This window comes from Chiloscyllium plagiosum, chromosome 6, assembly GCF_004010195.1.
Source record: "Chiloscyllium plagiosum isolate BGI_BamShark_2017 chromosome 6, ASM401019v2, whole genome shotgun sequence".
Taxonomy (NCBI): domain Eukaryota; kingdom Metazoa; phylum Chordata; class Chondrichthyes; order Orectolobiformes; family Hemiscylliidae; genus Chiloscyllium; species Chiloscyllium plagiosum.
In genome coordinates this window covers 12,051,020-12,072,167 of record NC_057715.1, presented here as the reverse complement: position 1 = coordinate 12,072,167, position 21,148 = coordinate 12,051,020, and the positions used below count along the sequence as shown (strand labels likewise).

At 43.0% G+C, this 21,148-nt stretch overlaps 1 protein-coding gene across 1 annotated transcript in view; it reads left to right on the top strand.

The window, feature by feature from the left end:
- Positions 1-21,148, top strand: part of LOC122550457 (DNA (cytosine-5)-methyltransferase 3-like) — a 92,248-nt gene that overhangs the window by 9,074 nt on the left and 62,026 nt on the right. The window lies entirely within an intron of this gene.

The window sequence follows — 21,148 nt, the reverse complement described above, 5'->3', positions numbered from 1 at the left end:
TTGGAGTGTTTAGTCTGTTCTGGGGACAGTGGCTTGCCATGATGAAACTTGGATGAGATAGCTTGTTTTGGGTGTCTTGTGTCAGCTTACAGATGGTATAGCCTGTCTCACAGCTGATGAACTATAAGCAGTGCCTGAAAGCTTTGGAATTAGCCTGAAAGAACAGCACTGATATCAGAACACCTATCCTGCCATTGAAAATGCAGGATTTTGGGGAGACGTTGGTGATATTTCTCCAAGTATTTGAGAAGTCTACTCTGTACTATACATATCTGCATATGCTCATTTTTTTTTTATTCATCCACTATGAGGCCTTCGCTGGCTAGGCCAACTTTATTGTCCATTCTTAATTGCCCAGAAGTGTTACTTCACCTGTGCAAATTTGGCCAGTGTATGAAAATGAGGTTTTTATTTCAGATAGATGAAGCGTAAAGCAGAAAGCTGATCAAAAGACGGGCACAGAGCAGAGCACCTCAGCTTTTCATCTGGCGTGTGGCAAACACAGTTGACAATGATGTCATAAGACTGCCACTGCTGTTGTGTAACATGCTAAGAGTCAAGCACATTGCTGTTGGTCTGGAGCCACATTCTCTGAGAAGCATAAATAGAAAACCGAAAGATCTACAGATGTTGGAAATCTGAAATCTGCTGTCTCAGATGGTGGGATTTGAATTCAATAAAAGTCTGGAAATGCTCAGAGCACCTTTTCAGCAAGGAGCTTCCTCCCTGCTGCTGACCCTCTAGTCACTAACTGTCTAATGGCATTCCGTGAATGGGTTATTGCAGTCCTGTGGTCAGTTTTTCACATCGTTCCCAGGATATGGGCATTGCTGGCGAGGCTAACATTTATTACCCATCCCTAATTGCCCAGACGGCAATTAAGAGCCAACTTCTTTGCTGTGGGTGTGGAGTCACAAGTAGTTCAGAACAGGTAAGGACGGCAGCTTCCTTCCATGAAGTGAACGAGATGAGTTTTTCCAATATTGGCAATGGTTTCATGGTCATCAATAGATTCTTATTGTCAGATTTTTTATTGAATTCAAAGTTTGCCAACTGCAATGACAGGATTCATACCCGGGACCCCAAAACATTAGTTGTGTTTCTGGATTAATAGTCTAGCGATACTTCCACGAGTACCACTGGGCCATTGCCTCCCTGTTCCATCAGACTTTACAAATCTGGCGACCTGGAAGGCCAACACACACACACGGACACACACACACACACACACACAAAACATGGGTGGACCATAGCATTTGAGGGGTCATGGAAGTAAGGGAACATGGTGGGGTCGGGACAGGTTAACACCTCCAGCCAGCCTCCAACATCATTTGCAAGTGGCCTTTTCCATATCATTCCTGTCCGTAATATAATGATAATGGGACTGGGCTAGCAGGGAGCAGGCAAACTTTCTGGTGGGGAAATGCAAAATGTAGTCTGTGATTTAGCAGAGTGCATTGACAGAAAGATTACTCTCTAGCTGTGGAGTCAATGCAAAGGGGTGAGAAATATGGAAGTGTAGTAAGCAGAGTGAGGAGAGAGGTGCAGAGAAATTCCTTTCTGTGATGAATTGTGAATAAGTGTAGTTAATTATTATATCTTTTATGAGAAATGTGATGATAAATTAGGCGTAGAGAAAGTGAACAATGCCATGGAATGAAATTTGGATTGCTTTAATCATGCTGGCTGGCTTTTCCTGTACTGTACATTGTGCTTTAACAAGCCAACAAATAAAAAAAAACAACTATTGAAAGGAAGTTAACTGAAAATGTTAAAATCTAACCAAGGTGAGAAATGTGGTTCTAAATATACAATGTGTTAAATGATATTTTTTGATATAACTGTTCACATGCTATCCTCATAAGGCAAATCTCCAAATACTGCTGAACCTCTTTAAGAAATGAAGACACACAATGTTCTAATTATGGAAGACAAATAAATTAGTACAGAAAAAAAATCAAAGCAGCTGATAGGAAAGATCGTGCAGCCCAGCTCCTTGATGATTAAGTATAAAGAGAACATTAAAACTGTTTTGAATAGGCTAAGAACATAAAGCATGGTACATGTTGGCAACTCAGGAAGCTGTAGTCATGGTGTTATGTTGTGAATTCTATAACCTGTGAACAGCACATTTTAGAGATTGTGATCAAGATCACAATTTAGAAATCGTTACATTAAAAAAAAGTGCAGCATAGAATCAGGGCTACACCGGCCGTTAGGCTGTAAATGCAGGTGAGGCCCACGCCCTGGAAAGTTTGTAACCTTAATATGGTTTTGTAAGGCAAAGCAGCTGAGTGAAGGTGAAACTCTTTCCTGAGCAGAAAACCAACCAATGAAATTAGATTCTCCAACTGCAGACACACAGTTCAGAGATCAAAGCTGAAGCAGCAGGTTTCCTGATATCTCGGGGAAGGAAAGATAAATTGACTGGATGTAGCTCTGTGTTATTTATGCACACTATTTCCTGTGAACCATTTGGTCTGAAAGAAATCAAGAGTGAAAACTGGTTGGTAATTCCTGGGTAACATGACTGTCATTTCCTGAACATTCTGCCAGCTTCCTGTAGCTAATATTACAATCCAAAAACCAACACCAGTGTTATTTCTTTTTTTAAGATTAGATTAGATTCACGACAGTGTGGAAACAGGCCCTTCAGCCCAACAAGTTCACACTGACCCTCCGAAAAGGAGCACACCCAGACCCATTCCCCTACATTCACCCCGGACTAATGCACCTAACACTATGGGCAATTTAGCATGGCCAATTCACCTGACCTGCACATCTTTGGACTGAGGGAAGAAACCGGAGCACCCAGAGGAACCCAGGCAGACACGGGGAGAACGTGCAAACTCCACACAGTCAGTTGCCCGAGGCAGGAATTAAACCTGGGTCCCTGGCGCTGTGAGGCAGCAGTGGTAACCACTGAGCCACCGTGGCACCCCATTTATTCCTACATTTTCTCTGCTAAATGAATTTGTGTGCCATGTTGCTAATATGGGCGGCACGGTGGCACTGTCCAAAGATGTGCAGGTTAGGTAAATTGGCCATGCTAAAATTGCCCGTAGTGTTAGGTAAGGGGTAAATGTAGGGGTATGGGTGGGTGGCGGGTCGGTGTGGACTTGTTGGGCCGAAGGGCCTGTTTCCATATTGTAATGTAATCTAATCTAAACTGTCAGCCAATCATTTTTTGATGCTGTGTCAATCCACTGGTGTTAAAACATAGATCGTACTGAAAATCACAATGCTCTAAATGGATTTTACTCTGTGGTTAAGCTGTCAATAGCATTGAACTTAAAAGTAAAAGTTAAAAGTACACAGCAGGAGTAACTATAGAACATAGAACATTACAGCGCAGTACAGGCTCTTCGGCCCTCGATGTTGCGCTGACCTGTGGAACCAATCTGAAGCCTATTTATCCTACACTCTTCTGTTTTCATCCATTCTGAGTATTATACTGTATGGCTGATAAATCCGGAGTGTGGGACATTCTCAGTGGTATAGTGAAGGTCTGATAAACGCAGAGTGGAACACTCTCAGCGGTATAGTGTATGGCTGATAAACCTGGAGTGGGGACATTATTTGACTCAGCCCCTGTATGTTTGATATGAGGAAATGTTTCCAATTTGGATTAGTGTTGCTGACTCACAGTAGCACCAGTAAGCAGAAAGTTCTGGAAGAAAACTCACCAGATTTGGCAGTATCTATGGAGAGAGAAAGAAAGTTAATGCTTCAAGTTGATTATGCCTCTCCTGAGCTGAAGGGGCGAGAAGAATGATAGTTTGAATTGCAGGAGAGGGGGCGAAGGAAGAGCAAGTAGGCGGCACGGTGGCACAGTGGTTAGCACTGTTGTCTCACAGCGCCAGAGATCCGGGTTCAATTCCCCCCTCAGGCGACGGATTGTGTGGAGTTTGCACATTCTCCCCGTGTCTGCGTGGGTTTCCTCCGGGTGCTCCGGTTTCCTCCCACAGTCCAAAGATGTGCAGGGTCAGGTGAATTGGCCATACTAAATTACCCGTAGTGTTAGCTAAGGGGTAAATGTAGGGGTATGGGTGGGTTCGCTTCGGCGGGTCGGTGTGGACTTGTTGGGCCGAAGGGCCTGTTTCCACACTGTAATGTAATCTGTAATCTGTAAATAGGCAAGTTGCCTCAGATCAAAAGGCCAAATCAGTGTTAACGGTCATAGAGAAGTGAAATAGAAATTGATGTTGGATGTTAATAACTGAAAATAGGTCACCACTGCTGAAATATAAACACGTGCAAACAAGACAGTGGGGGATGTGGCAGGGAGAGGAGGGATAATCACATTGAGGACACATCTCAAGGTCTGAAGTTGGTGAACCCAATGTTGAGTCCTGAGGCTGGAAAGAGTTTAAGTGGAAAATAATATGTTGTTCCTCCAGCTTACAATGGACTTTCCTGGAACTGTAGTAGGCCCAGGAAGGAAATGGTGATGTGGTAACAATATGGTATCTTGAAATGATAAACATTTGGAAGGTTATCTCCATTCTTGTGGAGCCGGGTAGTTGAAGGGTTGTGCCAAAGTGTTTCCCTTCAGCTGACACACACTGGTTCTTTTTACTTCAAATATATGAGAAAGAAAATGTTAAATCAGAACAATAAGTTGCACCACCTAGATTTGTATTCTCTTACGTTCAGAGGGTTATCATTTATCTAACCAGTATTCTGAATATAATTAAGGAAGCTTGATTGGGTGGACAAAATAAATAACTTCCTTCGTTGTGGAAGTCCTGACAAAGGTAACTAAACTTAAAATTATAGGCAGGACATTCATGAGTGATGTCACAAAGTATGTCTTCACCCAGAGAGTAGTTCCCACCTCAGAGAGTTACCAATCTCTCTGACAGGCTACCAAACTCTCCACTCCCAGCAGTGCTAGAAATTCCAGTGGATAGGAGTGGGACTATCAGCAGTCTCCAGAGTAAACATCCAGACAGACCAGTATCAGGTAAGGCGAGGGGTCTCAGAGTGGACAGAGGATGGTGAGACAAATGTATTTGTAATTTGTATACAATGGCTTCCGATAGTTATGCCACCTCTGTTGTAGGTTGCTTTCACCTTAGAATGAGAAGCCATTAAAGCTTAACATGGAGCTGGAGATTACATGCTTCTGTCTTGTATATTTTCACTGGGTGACATATAAATTGGGTGGGTGCCCCCAAGTTCAACCCATAAATTGGAGGGTGGGACAGACTGAAATCCACTGCAGTTTGGCATGTGTAAATAATGAAGCATTAACTGAGCTTGTTAAAAGCTCAACTGAAACCAATATTACCCTGCCCACACAATAATTAGGTCAGAATTAGGAGGTAGGAGGGAGCAGGCAGCCTGTTTTTGTAGTTTTTATAATGGCAGGAAAGAAGGGAGTACTATAATTCGAGTGCCCTTTGCAAATTGGGGGCAACCCCCAGAAGATAGCACAGAACTTTGTTTAATAATTCAATCAAATGTTATGTCTCACAGTTAGTCTGCAGTATAGCTTATATCACCACTGTATGGAACCATGTGATCTTATGGCAGTGGGATCTCTGACTCCAGTTTAACTGAGGCTGTATGATCCATGACAACTGATAGAAGTATACTGCTTTTGTAACTGGATAGCTTAACATTAGCCCAGGCACTTTACATTCATGTGATGGTAATATATGTCAATATCAGGAGCTATCATGGATGTCCGTTGAATCTTTCAGTACCATATTACCCATATCTAGTTTTTGTGTTACATGAGCTAATAGAGGTATTGCTGCATCAGGTACACATCTCTTGCGGGAGGCAAAACCCTCCGTCCCCCACAAGGTGGGAGGTCCTGGTAAGCAGCTGTGGCCATTTATAAAGAGTCCAAGTTCTCAGTGGTTGACACTTGGAAAACTTATTGAACATTCATTAGCTAGAAGATAGCTGTGGAATTCCAAGCATTTGGAAAACTAACAGCACCATGTTTTGAGCATAGATCTGTAAAATTCAGTAGCATAAAATAAAACTTTCTTTCTTTCTGCTTAAGATCTAAATTCTTTCAAACTCGAAGCCCTGTCTCTATTTTCTGAAATAAAATTGTCAGTCTGCTTTCCAATTAGAAAATTTAAAAAGTCAAAGGCTACTCACAGTTTAAATATAAAGGTCTATTGAATAGGATAAATCCTTTAAAACACACAAAAGGTTAACTAGTTTTATACTCAATTATAGATTTACAGCCAACAATGCCTTTGCTGAACCATTGCATTTCAAGCAGTTTATATTGTTTTATTATACAGATTAAGTGATTAAATGATCCAAAGAATAGATATTTGAAAACCTTATTCATCATCAGCAAAAAGGATTTTTTTATACTCAATATATCTGGCCATCCTGTAATAAATCAAGAAGGTCAGAAATGATCTGAAAAATAATCACAGACCAGCTAAATGTAAAAATAAACATCAGGATTAACAAACCCCAACTCTGGAGGATCCAAGATGGCGGCGAACTGAAAGGTCTGCCTTGCTGAGCTCTGCATCTCAACCCAGGTGTAGTGGTGTTTTTGCCCCTCTACTTAAGTTTTTTTTTGGAAAATTTGTTGTTAAACAGTTGTGGAACTGTTTAAATCTTGTTTTGGTAATCAAGGATGACTAAAGGGAAAAGATTGACTAAGTCCCAACACGCAAGACGTTCACCAACGGCATTGGGCACGCTCGCAACTATGACTGCAACCACAGCTGCAACTTCCTCTGCAGCTGCGATGGAATCAGCTACCCAATAGACCACAGCTGTAGAATTTGTGAAGCTCCGGGAAATGATCAAGGCATTGATCGAGGAGAGTCGTACTCAGCTGGAGCCAAATTCGGCCATGCTCCACAAGGATGAGAAGGAGCTTGAAGGGCTCAGAAAGCAGATGGAAGAGGTCGAGTGGTGGACTGCAATGTTGGAGACCATGATCGAATCCGCGACAGAGTGGATCCAGGCCCTCGAGAAACGGTCCGGGCCTTAACCGAACAGTTTGATGACCTCGAAAATAGAGGTAGGAGAAAAAATATCCCTGTTGTTGGGCTGCTAAAGAGAGTGGGAAACGAGCACCACTAATCTTTTTTGAAGATTGGCTGCCGCGATGTCTTGGTTGGGAGGCCAAGGCAGGCTGGGTGGAGGTCGACAGAGTTCACCAGATTGTGGTGCACAGGTCTAGCCCGGACCAGCACCCCTACTTTGTCTTGGTGCGTTACCAGTGCAAAGAGACAAGCAGAGAGTTATGGAAGCTTTCATAATGCTGGGGAAGGATCCATGGGCCTTGATTTACAAAGGATTCAGGATAATGTTCTTCCAGGACCTTTCTGTGGCCGTGATCTGTAAAAGGAAATCAGTTGATGAGGTTAAGAGAAAACTGAAGGACCTTGATTTCAATATTCTATAAGGTACCTGGATGTGTTTTGTTTTATTCATGAGGGTTCTGTATAATCATGTGATTCCTCGGAAAAAGCGAAAAAACTTCTGGAAACTTTAAAATAGACTGGATGGACTAAAGGATATAGAGAGTAATATTTTTCTTCTTTGCTTTCTGTACTCTTGTCTTTTTCTTAAAGGAAGTGTGACTGGATTTTTTTCCCCATGTTAATTGGTGTTAATGTATAGTTGGGCCTGGGCAGAGTGCTCACCCTTATGTTTTATTTGTTTATATTACCCTTTATTTTCCTCTCTTTCTTTTATGTGAGTTTGGGGTGCAGCTCAAGCTGGAAAGAGGAATGGAGGTGTGTGTGGGAGGTGGGGGAAGGGATACAATCTCCCATCAAGTGCCTTTTGTGATTTGTGCTTGGTTTAGTTTTTTGGATTTTTTTGTTTCAATGTTCTCTTAGTCTGTTAAGTATAGTAGTTACAGTGCATGTAGTTTTTAGACTTGATGAGTCTGTTCTTATTTATGGTCAGTATTTTTTCAGTCGAGTTCTTCCTCTCGGGAGTTCAAAGGTTGTTGTAGAGGATCAAGGCTGTGTTCACAAATAGTGCACCTGGAACATTAAGGGGAGTCACTCACCAGTCAAGAAGAATAAGGCGTTGTTGAGTCTTAAAAAGGAGAATGTGGATATTGCCCTACTGCAGGCGACTCATCTTCATGATAAGGAACATTTGAAGTCACAGCAGGTTGAATTTGATTGGGTGTTTTTCTCCTCCTTCAATACTAAGAGCAGGGGAGTGGCCATATTTATCCAGAAGAATCTCCCATTTAAGTTAATAGATCATATTAAAGATGTGTATAGGTGGTTCATAATTCTTAAAGTCTCAATATACGGTGAAGAGTATGATATTTTGAATAATTATTGTCCCCGGCGAACACACTTAAATTTTTGATTGATACATTTTCCTAATTGATGGCCCTTGGGTCATGACGTATCATTATAAAGGGGGATTTTAACTGCCTTCTGGACCCTACAGTGGATAGAATTCCCAAAGGCCCCCCAAAACTGTCTCCACAATCTAAGCAGCTAGCTGATTTATGTGTGGAACTGGGGCTGGAGCACATTTGGAGATGTTTCCACCAGACAGGTAGGGACTTTATGTTTTTTTCTAATCTGCATAAGCGCCATACAAGGATTTATCTTCCCCTTGCCCCTGTGACTTTTTTTGGGTTTGCTGATATCCTGCACAATTGGGAATATTGCCATTCCCAATCACACAGCAGTATGTTTAGTGAGCGAGATTAAGGGTAATGCAACAGGTTCATGGTACTGGCGAATGGATCCCTTTATTCTCAAGCACAGTAAGTTCATTGAGTACTGCTCTAATAAATTTATAGCATTCTTGGTCATCAATTCAGATACAGCTAGTAACCCATCTATGCTATGGGTGACTGCTAAGGTGTATGCTTGAGGGATAATTATTTGTTATATTGCCAGTCGGAAGGGACAGAAGGGAAAGCAGCACGATTGAAAGCAGCTGAGTTGGTGTATTTTGACAGGCCATCAGTGGTTAAGTTGCAGTGGATCACAGCTCTTTGGTCCGCCTTAAATTCTATGCTCACACAGACAGCGAGGAAGGAACTATCCTTTACAAAGCAAAGGCTGCTTGAGCGTGGTGATAGGCCAGGCAAATCTTTGGCATATCTGGCTAGGAAAATGAATGACCCCCCAATCTATTGCATCAACTTCTTCACCCAGAGAGTGATGGGTGTGTGGAATGCTCTGCCCCAGAAGGCAGTGGAAGCCCAGTCTCCGGATTCATTTAAGCAAGAGTTGGATAGAGCTCTCAAGGATAGTGGAATCAAGGGTTATGGAGATAAGGCAGGAACAGCATACTGATTGAGGATGATCAGCCATGATCATTTTGAATGGTGGTGCAGGCTCGAAGGGCAGAATGGCCTACTCCTGCACCTATTGTCTATTGTCTACTGTCAATTAGGGAAGGAGCTGGGACTCTCACTTGTGATTCTAAAAGGATCAATGCTGCATTTCAGAGGTTTTACACTGAACTATACCAGTCAGAATGCTGTGAGAATAGTTGGGATAAGATGGGGTCCTTTTTTAAGAACCTAAATCTTCCAGGTGTGACCTCCTTAATGCCCCTTTAACAGAGCAAGAGGTTCAGGAGGCAGTGAAGCAACTTCAAAGTGGAAAGCGCCCAGCCCTGATGGTCTTCCTCGCGAAATTTACAATATATTTTATAAATATATTATCAGGGCCAATGTTGGACATGTACAACTACTCGTACAGTCATAATTGCCTCCTGCCATCCTTGAGAGAGGCTAATACCTCTCTTACCCTTAAGAAAGGGAAGACCCAGGAGGAGTGTGCTTCTTACAGACCCATCTCGCTTTTAAATTCTGATTTTAAAATTCTGTCCAAGACTCTTGCATTAAGGCTGGAAATGGTGTTGCCTTCCATTGTCAAAGAGGACCAGACAGGTTTTGTAAAGGGCTGCAGATCCTCCAACACTGTTAGGAGGTTACTCAATATGATTTAAACATGTCAGCAGAAATTGGTTCATGGATTGGTGACTTCTTTAGATGCCAAGAAGGCATTTGATCAGGTGGATTGGCCATACTTTTTAGATTAGTTTCCCTACAGTGTGTAAACAGGCCCTTTGGCCCAACAAGTCCACACCGACCCTCCAAAGAGTAACCCACCCAGGCTCATTTCCCGATATCTACCCCTGACTAATGCACCTAACACTATGGGCAATTTAGCATGGCTAATTCACCTGACCTGGACATCTTTTGGAATCTGGGAGTAAACCGGAGCAAACCAATGCAGACATGGGGAGAATGTGCAAACTCCATACAGACAGTCACTCAAGACCAGAATCGAACCCAGGTCCCTGGAGGTATGAGACAACAGTGCTAAGCACTGAGCCACCGTTTTCTATAGGAGGACTGCAGAAGCTGGAGATCAGAGTTCAGAGTGTGGGGCTGGAAAAGCACAGCAGGTAAGGCAGCATCCAAGGAGCAGGAAAATCGACTTTTTGGGCATAAGTCCTTCATCAGGAACCCTGTGGAGAAAGACATGGAAGATTTGGAATGATGAAGGGCTTATGCCCAAAACATTGATTCTCCTGCTCCTAAGATGCTGCCTGACCTGCTGTGCTTTTCCAGCACCACACCCTCGATATCTTTTCTAATCCCTGGAACAGTTTGGTCTCAGTGAAGTCTTTATTAGGTGGATAAGGGTCGTTTATAGTGATCTGCTGGCTGTGGTTCTCACCTGTGGTGTAAGATCTAGTAATTTTAATATTTGTAGGGGCAGTCGGCAAGGTTGTCCCCTTTCACCTCTGCTTTTTATGTTTATGACTGAACTGTTGGCAGAGGCTATTCGTAGGGATCCTAACAGAATTGCCCCAGAAATGGGATCAAAGGTACATAAGATCACATTATATGTGGATGAAGTTCTTATTTTCCTTTCAAACCCAGCAGTTTCTCTGCCCCATTTGATACAGGGTATCAACTCTTTTGGCGCTTTTTCAGGTTACGAGATTAATCTTTCAAAATCGGAGGCTATGCCTATGCGGGGTCTTGAAGGAATACCTTGAGGGTAAGTCACGGTTTCCCATTAAGTGGTGACAGGGAGGTTTTCTTGATCGTTTTGTTACTCCCGCCTTTGACCAGCTATTTAAGGCTAATTTTGTCTACTTTGTTTGACAAGTTTAAACAAGATCTTCAAAGATGGGAGGCCCTTCCAGTATCTTGGTTCGGTCAAATAGCTCTTATTAAAATGAATGTCCTTCCACGTTTGCTATACCCTATGCGGATGCTCCCTTTTATTTTTCCCAGGTAAGTGTTTCAGAGACTTAATGGTTCGTTTAGTTCTTTTATCTGGCACTATAGGCGACCCCTTATTAAGCTCACCAAATAGTAATTTCCCCAGGAGCTGGGGGGAGTGGACCTCCCTGATATTAAAAGATATCAATTAAGCTCCTTTTTATCTTTCGTAAGCGACTGGGCCTGTAGGGACCTGGTGTCAATGTGGTTGGATATTGAGGCCTCCCAGGCAAAGTGTCCCTTTGTCTTGTTCTTAGATAAAATGAGAACAGTTGTGGAGCACTGTTGTAATTCAATAATTATCAATACTGTCAAAGCGTGGAGGGCAATGCAGCAGAGCGAGGGTATTATGTCGAAAACATCTTTCATTACCCCTGTAGTTGGTATGCCGGGTTTCCGGCCAAGGACAATGGACCCCAAGTTTAAACTCTGGGCAGCTAGGGGAGTTTCCTATTTGGGTGACTTATTTGAGGGGGAAATAATGATATCTTTTGACCAATAATCCATAAGTATGGACTATCTAGCAGAGATCTTATTAATTTCATCCAGATTAGAGATTTTATACAAAAAGAAATTACTTTTTTAACTGACTTCTACCGATCTGAAAAAGAGAAGAGGGTGCTTCATGCCAAGAACTCTCTCTCAGTGAGTACTCTTTAACATCTGTTGAGGGGTAGTCGGTTGGATGATATTGAGCGATTACATGAGGTTTGGGAGAGAGTGTTAGGAATTGAGACCCCTTCTGAGGTATGGGAGGATATTTGTGAGAATACAAAAAAGATTTTGATTTGTAATAGAATCCATGCTATGCAATTGAAGATTCTTCATAGGGTCCATCTGGCTCCAGATCGTCTCTCAAAATTTAAGGTGGCAGTAACATTAATGTGTCCCAAGTGTAAAATTATAACTGGTGCTCTCACTCATTGTCTGTGGTCCTGCCACAGACTTTCTATGTACTGGAGTGCTATAACAGGAATAATAGAGAGGGTCTTGGGGACCAAAGTTAAGACCCGGTCTCTCTTCTCCTAAGCCTGCTCAATTTATCTTCTTTGGATACACATGGGGAAGACTTTCCAATAATCTCACTTTTTGTGCAAGGAAAAACATTTTGATGTGCTGGGTGTCCGAAAAACCCCCTGGTCTGTCAGGTTGGCGCAAACTAATCGTGGAACATATTCCCCTGGGCAATCTCACAAATATGAGGCACCAAAAAACTGAATATTTTTATAAGACATTCCAGCCCTTTTTGGGGTACCAACAAGCAGATTGCTCTACCATTTTAATTGTACAGCTTTGATGGTTTGGTTCAGCAAACTTGGTGTCCCCAGAGGAAGAATTTTGAATAAATGCGGGTGCAATATTTAAAGCTCTCGAAGGTTTGGAGCTATTGTTTCGTGGCGCTGTGTGGTGTTATTTATTTATTGCTTCGACTGATTTGTTTATCTTGTACATGAGTATAGCTTTGTTCTGTTTGTGTTGTTATTCGTTTTTTTCACATAGTAGTGTGGTTATTGGTTTATTGCTGTCATCAATTTGTAATTTTATAAAAATGTAAATCTTTAAATTTCAATAAACTATTTTTAAAAAAGACTCCAACTCATGTTATGTGTATAGACACCCTAAAAGTCTATTGACAAGTTTGTTGCAAGATGCCTTAGCATATAAGGATATGAATGCATTACCCTGCACTGTCAGAGAAGCTCAATGAATTAGCAATCCCCTCAGCATTGGTTAAAGTCTTCAGGAAGGATTTTCAGGGCTGTCTCTGAGTCTGGAGACCTTCTGCCACTATATTGTTCACATACAAGTAGTCCACCTTCTCAGGAGTCGGAGTGTTGTAGTCGTGCTCGTGACTCCTGGCTTACACAACAGGACCTAACTGAAAAGCCAATTAGCAGTCTGTCTCAGGGTGAAACACACACTCATAGTACTGTTGAGTCTCAAACACTTTCCCCCACTGCTTGAACAAAACAACTTTGTAAACACAACTCACAATGAGTTCCACTAACTTGTATTTAAAATCATCTGCTTCACAGTCCTTGTTTTAAAGCAGTCCTTTCCCTGCTTTGATCCATAATCCAAAACAAAGGAAAATAAGGAGGTGTGGTCTTACAGTTTTACAAGACGATTTCCACGTTAGTTAATCTAACTGGTCAGAGGTGTGTGTCATCAGTGATCATGTGGACTCTGGTGTTGCATCTTGGTGTTGTTGACAATGTTCTGGATGAAAAGTAAGAGAGAACTAAGGAACAATCCTTCAGATAAGGTAAATTTAATGATGTAGGGATGAGAAGAGAAGATGTTACAGATGATTCTGTAGTACAATGATAGAATTAAGAATGAGTAGCATTCATGCCACGCAATAGTGAGGCAATAGTCATCTCCAATAAGAGACAATCTAACCATTGCCCCTTGATATTCACCGGTATTATGATCACCTAAACCACCACTGTCAACATCCTTAGGGTTACATTGACCGTAAACTCAACTAGACTCACCACATAAACACAGTGGCTACACAAGTCTAGGAATATTGCATGAGCAACTCACCCCCTCACTCCCCAAAGCCTGTCCACCATCTACAAAGTATTGGTCAGGAATGTGATGGAATACTCCCCACTTAGTTGGTGCAGCTCCAACAACACTCAAGAAACTTGGACACAATCCAGGGCAAAGACCCTGCATTCACAAACATCGACTCCCTCCACCACTGATCCTCAGTAGCAACAATGTGTACCATCTACAAGACATTCACCATCTTAACTTGGAAATATATCACTGATCCTTCATTGTTGCTAGGGCAAAATCCTGGAATTCTGTTCCAAATGTCATTATGGGTCTACCTACAGCACATGGACTGCAGCAGTTCAAGAACACAGCTCTCCGCCACCTTCTCAAAGTAACTTATGGGTTGGCAGTAAATGCTGGCCAGCTAGCGAAGCCCCCATTCCATGAGTGAATTAAACAAGCAAGTGAGAATAGGTCCAACTGTCTAAAGAAGCATTGGTGTCTGATATGCAGTCCTAACCACAGTTCAAGATTGTTGGTTGACCTACCATTGTATGAATCACAAACGTTACAAAAAGAGACCAAACAAAAACAAAGAAACCACAGCAAGCTATAATGTCTAAATCTAATTCCTGGGTAACTGCAGAAAAGACTGTTCAAAAGGCCACCTTGGAAGCTCCCTGCCTTCATTCCTGATGAAGGGCTTTTGCCTGAAACGTCGATTTTCCTGCTTCTCGGATGCTGCCTGACCTGCTGTGCTTTTCCAGCACCACTCCAATCTGGACTGTGTTCAAAATGTTAGCCCACTTGCATCTGGTAAGGTAATGTTCATAATTCTATCCCTTTAAATCAGAGCATTCTATCCTGGCTGTCAGCTGTTACATACAGGGAATGTTGGATTTTAATCTGTCCCCTTCACATGAATACACATCCATTGGAAAACAATTTTGGACCTGACATCTAATATATTGGCTCAGAACTGCCTGTGGTGCTCATTTACTTTTTATAGCAGGTTTGTATTTCTGACAGATATAGTATATTCTATATATTATATACTATATTATATTCCTGATGAAGGGCTTTTGCCCGAAACGTTGATTTTCCTGCTCCTTGGATGCTGTCTAACCTGCTGTACTTTTCCAGCACCACACTAATCTTAACTAATCTCCAGGATCTGCAGTACCCACTTTCGCCTAGATACATGTAGTGCTGTATTCAAGGTGATTTATATATCATCAGATTCAGTTATTGGTAACATCATACTTGCATAATATGTGAAGAGTTCAGATACAGGGATAGAAAGACAATGTAAAGAGAGGGTCCCAATACATTCAGGGGCTGAGAGAGTTAGATGTGCAGAGTGACAGAAAGAATACTCTGCTAGAACAGAAGACACCAATTCATGGCTGACACACATGTGAAAAAAGATTGTCAGTCTAAAGAGTAGAGAGCTTCCTTACATTCAACATCACAAGAGACCAAAAGACTAGGCCATGATAAATGGATATTGTGTCATAGAATCTCTACAGTGTGGAAACAAGCCATTTAGCCCAACAAGTCCACACTGATCCTCCAAAGAGTATCTCACACAGATCCAACTCCCTACCTCTTAGCTTACATCTCCTCTGACTAATGCATCTAACCTACACATCCCTGGATACTGTGGGCAATTTAGCATGGCCAATTCACTTAACTTGCACACCTTTGGACTGTAGGAGGAAACTCCACACAGACAGTCACCCAAGGCTGGAATCGAACCCAGATCCCTGGTGCTATGAGGCAGCAGTGCTAACCACCGAGCCACCGTGTCACCCTTCAGTTTCACTTCCAATATTCCACTGAGTGTAACACAGGAGAGTTACTGACATTACCTGGTTAGTCAATACTCACCATTGATGCACTTAAGTATTACTTTCTCCTTGCTCTTAAAGTGGTCAACTTAGAGCCAAGTCCTCATCTGGACCTGTCACCTCTCACAAAACTGAGTCAGGTAGAGACCTGGTTTATTCTGGATTTTTCTAGATCCATCAATGTACACAAAGTTGGTTCTATTGTACCCCATCAGGGCAAGTGCCCGGGGACTAGTTGCATGCACGCCTCCTCCACAGATTCTCATATGTGATAACTGCCAGCCTCTTGTGATCCTAACATCTCTCCAAGCTACTTGCAAGACTTTCTGCAGTATCAAGTTGCACTCGGGGCACACCAGCAGCTCGCAATGAAGTATTTCTGCAAGGACAGTGTGCTCACATGACACACACTCAGCTCATGGATTGGGTCAGGCTGCATCTCCAGGCTGCACCTCTTGCTCTCTTAGTGGCTCACTCATTTAGCACCTTCTTCGATGCTTTCCTTCCCTTACCTTATTTCTCTGTGCAGTCACAGTGCCAGATAGATTGCCTTGCTGGTTGGACATCTTACTTCATATTGCTACATTTCTCAAATAATTGCTCCATGTCCCGGTGGCTCAATCAGCAACTACACTGCGTGCACTGCATGCAAACAGTCATGGAAACAAACACTTCGGTTCAACCAGTCCATGCTGATCATAATCCCAAGTTAAACTAGTCCCATTTCCTGCACTTGGTACATATCCCTCCAAACATTTCTCATTCATGTACTTATCCAAATGTCTTTTAAACATTGCAAATATACCCATATCCATCCCCTCCTCTGGAAGTTAATTCCACACATGAACCACTCTGTTTAAAAAAGCTCCCTCATGTATTTTTTTAAATCTTTCTCCTGTCACCTTAAAAAATGATCCTTAGTCATCAAATCCCCAAGCCTAGGGAAAAAAAAACACCTGTCATTCACCTTATTACTTACCCATCATTATTCTACAAACCTCCTTAAGGTCACCCCTCAACCTCCTATGCTCCAGTGAAAATTTCCCAGCTTATCCAGTCTCTCCTTATAACTCAAATCCATCATTTGCGGCACCATCCTGTTTAAACATTATTTGAATCCTCTCCAGTTTAATAATATCCTTCCTATATCAGGGTGATCAGAACTAGAGACAGTACTCTAGAAGAGGCCTCACCGACATCTTATACAATCTCAAAATAACTCCTAAACCCAACAGTCTGAGCAATGAGGGTAAGCATTCGAAATGCCTTCTTAACCACTCTGTCTACTTGTGACACAAATTTCAAAGAATTATGTACCTGAATCCCTCGGTCTCTCTGTTTTACAGCACTACCCAAGACTGCCCTTGTTTGTTTTATCAAAATGCAATACCTTGCATTTATCCAAATTAAATTCCATCTGCCACTCCTTGATTCATTGGCCCAATTGATAAAGATCTCTTTGTAATCTTAGATATCCTTCTTCGCCATCCACTATACCACCAATTTTGGTGTCATCCACAAACTTACTAACCATGCCTCCTATATTCACATCTAAATCTTTGATATAAATTACAAACAGAAATAAAACAAAAGAAAATATCTTTAAAAATGACAAGATGATGTTGCAAAGTCTATAAGGAGTGCTTCTCAATGATGCCCATCGAGGTACCTGCCAGTGAGGGGTTCTTGGCACAGTAAATCAATGGAAGCCTCTGAAGTTAATCCAGGGACTTGATCACTGTCAGGAACCCAGTTGACATGAACTCAGTCAAGGGTTGGGTGCCCTTGCAGTCCCAAATAGGTCATGGTGAACATTTCTCATCTGGGCCTGTCCAGTTATGTTCCTAAAGGGAGTGAGTTGTGATTGGTCTGTCAGCTTTATTCAACAAAGGCAAGTGGTAAGAGGGATGGGGACTGAAATGGGGCCTCAGCTGCAAGGAAGAGGTGTGGAAGCTATTTGTAGGGATTGGGCATGGATTCTCAGTGACAGTATCCTGAGAAAAGACTTCTTGGAGGATTGTGTGTGGCTCCTCCTCCAGCAGATTGCCTTCTAACACTGCCTTGTCTCCTCATCAGGGAGGGGCACCTGGAGTGAGATCAAGATGCCCATTGCCCTGTTCCCTTGCTCTTGATGCTGAGGACCAATGGCTGGCATGATGAAGTGTGCATCTATGTGTCACTTCAGCAGAGCCTGTGGGTGCTAGACCTGGCTCTCCATGGCAAATACTAAAATGTCCCCAGAGGCAGATAGATGATCATATTTTTGAGGCAGAAAGACCCCAAAATCGTGTATGTGTGTCTGTATGCATGTGTGTGTGTGTGTGTGTCTGTCTGTATCTCTGTGTGTTTGTCTCTGTGTGTGTGTATGTGTGTGTGTCTGTCTGTGCCTCTGTGTGTGTGTTTGTCTGTGTGTGTGTGTGTGTCTGTCTGTCTGTGCCTCTGTGTATGTGTGTGTTTGTGTGTGTGTCTGTGTCTGTGTCTGTGTGTGTGTGTATGCCTGGTCTCTGGCAGGGCTCCAAGTGCCCATGGCCTGGTTTTGGAAACATGGCAGTGATGGGCTCACCATTTTGTGCTCCGGACTTTAAACTGGTGACACTACCCACAGAGGTGTCAGTGTCGAGCTGGTGGAGGGTGTAGGAAACAGCCTTGCCAATGCTTCCTCTGAGGTCTCTAAACTCTCTTCCTCAGAGTGCCAGAAGGTGGCACTCTTGAACACCGACACTATGGACATTGCATTTCTGCCTGCAAGACTCAAAAGCAAGAAAGTATTATACCAAGGCTAATACATTGTGTGCACTGAAATACACTAACAGTAGTGTTCATATAAAATCTACACTGGGTTGAAAAATGATACTAGGAGAAAGTGAGGACTACAGATGCTGGAGATCAGAGTCGAGAGTGTGGTGCTGGAAAAGCACAGCAGGTCAGGCAGCATCCGAGGAGCAGGAGAATCGTCTTTTCGGGCATAAGCATAAGAATGATTCCTGATAAGGGGCTTTTTCTCCTGCTCCTCTGATGCTGCCTGACCTGCTCTCAATTCTGAAAAATTATACTCACTTGGTTAGCTTGGCATGGATATCTCATCTTTCTCAAAGGAGTGGTCCCAGTCTTCTCCTGAGAGAAGGTCAGGTTTCTTGCCTTGTGAGATTGAGGAACCTAATATCGGGCGCCCCACCATCCATCTGGGTTCTTACGACCCTATAATCAGCTGTTTCCTGCTGAAATGAGAGAAGAGAAGTGATTGAGTGAGATGAAGGTGTATGGTATTGCTGTTAGTGCTGGGACAGGTGGGTCAAAGCTGCTGAAGTGTTCCGAGTGAGTAAGTAGACAACACAGGGACCATGCTGGGTTGGCAGTGCTGGAGGTTCGGGTGGGAGATGTGCATGAGGTATAGAATGCATCTTGGAATACTGAGAGTGGTAGATTATGAACCTTGGTATGAGGTTTCAGGGAAGATGGTGGCACTTACCCTGGCAGAGTCAGAAAAATCATAAACCTGCATTGCCGGCCATTCCTCCACAGGGTAAAAACTACATCAATCCTGGTGCAGAGCTTAGGCCAGGCTGGTTGGGGCTGCAGGTGTGGTGTCCTGGGGTCCATTGTACCATTCCTGAGGGAAGAGGACATTCATTCTCAGGTCACTGTGCACAGAACAGGATGCCTTATGTACAGAGCAGCTTCAGAATGCCAGTGCTCATCTGGGCGCACCTGCAGTGCGGGAGCAAGCCCTTCAACCCAACAAGTCCACACCAACCATTTGAAGAGTATCCCACCCAAACCCATTCCCATATGCTATTACTATACATTTGCCCCTAACTAAAAACTCCTTGAGCACGATGGGCAATTTAGCATGGCCAATTCACTTAACCTGCATATCTTTGGATTGTGGGAGGAAACCCACGCAGACTTGGGGAGAATGTGCAAACTCCACACAAACAGTCACCTGATGCTGGAATCGCACCTGGGTCCCTGATGCTGTGAGGCAGCAGTGCTAACCACTGAGCCACCGTGCAGCACCATGCATCCCTGTTATATTAGATTAGATTACTTACAGTGTGGAAACAGACCTTTCGGCCCAACCAGTCCACACCGACCCTCCGAAGAGCAACCCACCGAGACCCATTCCCCTACATCTAACACTATGGGCAATTTAGCATGGCCAATTCACCTAACCTGCACGTCTTTGGAAACTGGAGCACCTGGAGGAAACCCATGCAGACACGGGGAGAATGTGCAAACTCCACACAGACAGTGGCCCAAGGTAGGAATTGAACCGGGTCTGTGGCGCTGTGAGGCAGCAGTGCTAACCACTGTGCCACCGTACCGCCCTCAATTGTTTTTAAACAAATAACAATTATCTTCCTGTCTTGATTATTCCTCTTGTACGGGCTGTGCTGAGCACTGCTTCAGCAATGCATACTTAATGCTGGGCTGTCTTTTAAATAACAATTCAGCTAGTATGCTGCCAATAGTGGTGTGAAGTGTGTTACAGTGTGTAACCATTAAACCTTGAGATTTTTTGTTTCAGATTGGTATCACACAAGAGCATGTGTGACCATTTGTATTCTGCAATTTACTGCTCTACTTGGTGCTGGATGATAAAGTTGAACTCCAATATGTTTTAAACCATTCATTCTCATGAATTAAGCAAACTCTTCAGAACAAATCTGAGGTTGGTTGTTGGTCACAATTTCCTCTGGGAATTCAAAAGCAGTGAATGAGCTATGCAAAACTTTTAGACTTACGTAAGCTGTTTTATCGTTCATTGGAAACCTCGGAACCCACTTCAAATGATTGTCACAGTAGATAGTTATTACCCTTCCAATTCTGTGAAATCTATGTCCAGCTACACTCTAGCTTGCTGTATTCATCTTTGCAAAGCTACTGATGTTAGCTTTTGTTCTACAGCTTGTCCTAAATTCCACCATTACACGGTGGTTTCTTTGGGCTGAATTTTCCCACAGTTTGACAGTGTCCAGTCACTTTTCTAATGTAGACCTCATTATCTATAAACTAAGCCTCCTCAGCATCACTCTTCTGTTACCTTTTGCTCATCAGTGGTGAGACTTTCCAGGTTTCTGACTGTCAGTAATATTTTTAAGGCCCAGATGTGCACTAGTCCCACCACAGCAAGCCAGGAAAAGCCCTTCAGAATGGATGTTTGTGAGAAATGGTGTGCCAGAGATGGCCGAGAGAGGCAGGTTGGTTCCCTGCTTTCCTGGTAGGGACCTGGACATCTTGGTTGGGGAAAGTGGTGAACAGAAGAGCCATCCTCTTCCTCCTGGTCTGCCAAAAAAGACCACAACATCAGAGACTGCCAACCTAATTTAAAGTATCCACCCGGGTCAGCGCAGTGTCCAATGTGTGCAGAAACACCCAGCAGTGCAGGAAGAAGGTGAATGATCTTCAGCGTTTCACAAAAATAAGTGCCACCATTAGCTCTCTGCCTCTAACTCTGCTACTGCTCACAGCTCCCACCAATGCTTGTACTCTATTACTGTCAATGTTTTTTTCTTCATTGTTTCTCATTGTCTCCCACCTTAACATCCCAGGTTACCATCTG